Source organism: Anopheles arabiensis (genome assembly GCF_016920715.1).
Source record: "Anopheles arabiensis isolate DONGOLA chromosome X unlocalized genomic scaffold, AaraD3 X_pericentromeric_contig0014, whole genome shotgun sequence".
NCBI classification, from domain to species: domain Eukaryota; kingdom Metazoa; phylum Arthropoda; class Insecta; order Diptera; family Culicidae; genus Anopheles; species Anopheles arabiensis.
In genome coordinates this window covers 7,501-10,000 of record NW_024412092.1, presented here as the reverse complement: position 1 = coordinate 10,000, position 2,500 = coordinate 7,501, and positions in this window count along the sequence as shown.

Sequence of the window (2,500 nt, the reverse complement as noted above, 5' to 3'; positions counted from 1 at the left end):
AATCACGGCGGGACACATTGAACGAGCTCTAACGGATCTCTGCACGCATGGAACATGGTGGCGGGAATCATTGCTAGAACCGAACGGCGCCTCTGCGCGATGTACAAAGCCCAACAGGAACCTCGTATCGGCTGCCGAGCCGGAGCTTGAACAACTTGGACTTTCACCTCTAATTTATATCAACTCACCACTCCCCCGAGGGATTCGCAGAATTGCTTCTGGGTCCCGTATCGTTATTTGCGATTCGTGTTTGCATTACACTACATTGAACTATTCCAACTTGTTTATCCGCATGGCGAACATTTGCTGCATAGAACATTTAAGTTCCACTTCGCTCTCCCCTACGTGGGTCTGAGCTTCGCTCTCAGGGAAAAAATATGCCACATTTGGTAGGGAGACCCGGTTTCATCACGCTTTGTGCCCTGCACCATATATACCCTCATAAATTTATTCATTGGATTAGATCCAAGGAACACCAGATCATGCACCACTACCCATAATAGCTCATCGAGCTTAGCGTGAATCCTTCGGGTTTCCCTAAGAAGTTCGATTGGTCTTGCAGAGTTTAAAGACAACGAAGCTTAGTTTCAAGCAATGGTTAATATACGCGTATTCAAAACCCTTAGCTGTTACAACTTTTTACTAGAAACCATCACGACGAAGTCTTTGGGTCCGTAGACCCGTGATGTACTGCTCCAGGAACGTTTTTATAGGGTGGAAGCTCAAAATCATAGGTTAAAATCATCGGCAGAGCCCACCAGACACCACTTTTGCTTCATTAGTTCGGACTATAGGCATACGACGATTTTTATCGCGGAGGGGACGTATGACCCAAACGGGGGCTTAATGACCCACTGCCACTGCAAACCATGCTCCTACGACTAAATAGAGGTAAAACTACGATTTGGTGCAATCTTCATGTTTGACCTCGTAGCAAGGTACCCTCCCTATAGTAGGCAATGAGCAAATGATCATAATCCCAGGAGGGCAAAAAATGGGAACCCGAAAGGAAAGCGCTGTTGGCGCGCCTAAGCTACTGGCCCGTAGAGTAAAATGGTACCCCAACAAAGTTGTCGATTGACATTCTGATTGCACTTTTTATCATCTAGGGTGCGTTCCTTACACGTTTTGAGGGGTTTTAGCGAAAACATGTTTTGAGCCACACGAGCTCTCCGGCCCGCTCGGTGCACATTTTTGAAAAAGCTAGGAGCTGCCCCTAGGTTCGGGGTGTCACAAAATATTGAAAAGTGGTCAAAAACCGCTATCCAGAATCGGATGTAGAATCATTAGACGAACTTAAAATTGTTCTACGACCAATGTCTGCGACGTTTAGTATTCAAGATATGGCCCGCCCTAGGTCTGACCTGGCATTTTCGTGAAAATTTAAAGCATGGCCATAGGGACGGGTAAAATAGCTATTTTGAAGCAAAACCACCTCACTTTAAATGGCCATAACTTTTGAAAACAAGAGCTAGGGTGCGTTCTCGACACGTTTTGAGGTGTTTTAGCGAAAAACATGTTTTGAGCCACACGAGCTCTCCGGCCCGTTCGGTGCACATTTTTGAAAAAAGCTAGGAGCTGCCCCTAGGTTCGGGGTGTCACAAAATATTGAAAAGTGGTCAAAAACCGCTATCCAGAATCGGATGTAGAATCATTAGACGAACTTAAAATTGTTCTACGACCAATGTCTGCGACGTTTAGTATTCAAGATATGGCCCGCCCTAGGTCTGACCTGGCATTTTCGTGAAAATTTAAAGCATGGCCATAGGGACGGGTAAAATAGCTATTTTGGAAGCAAAAACCACCTCACTTTAAATGGCCATAACTTTTGAAAACAAGAGCTAGGGTGCGTTCTCGACACGTTTTGAGGTGTTTTAGCGAAAACATGTTTTGAGCCACACGAGCTCTCCGGCCCGATCGGTGCACATTTTTGAAAAAAGCTAGGAGCTGCCCCTAGGTTCGGGGTGTCACAAAATATTGAAAAGTGGTCAAAAACCGCTATCCAGAATCGGATGTAGAATCATTAGACGAACTTAAAATTGTTCTACAACCCCCAGTCCGACGCCTCGTATTCGAGATATAGCACTTTGTAGGTCTGACCGAGCAATTTTGTACTGAAATGTATGGCGGACATGTTATTCATTAAACAACATTAACTTGCATCGTGCCCTACTTCATCGGCACAGCTACTATCGACTATCTATTGTTGAAATGGATTGAGTTTGACCATTTTAGCTCTTTTCTTATGCCGTGCACCAACAGTGTGTACCGATCAGGGAAAGTACACTACGTACGCGTTCATGGATGTATATGTTGGTACAAGTTGCCGGTCGGAATAGCAGTGCACCAAAACTGTGTACCGATCAGGGAAAGTACAAGACGGAGGGCGCAGCCCGAGCGTACGCGTTCATAGATGTCCATGTTGGTACAACCTACATGTACGTACCTTGTTTTTGCATCAAAAGTTCCAATAAAGTGTTTGTATGCTTAAAATGCTTAT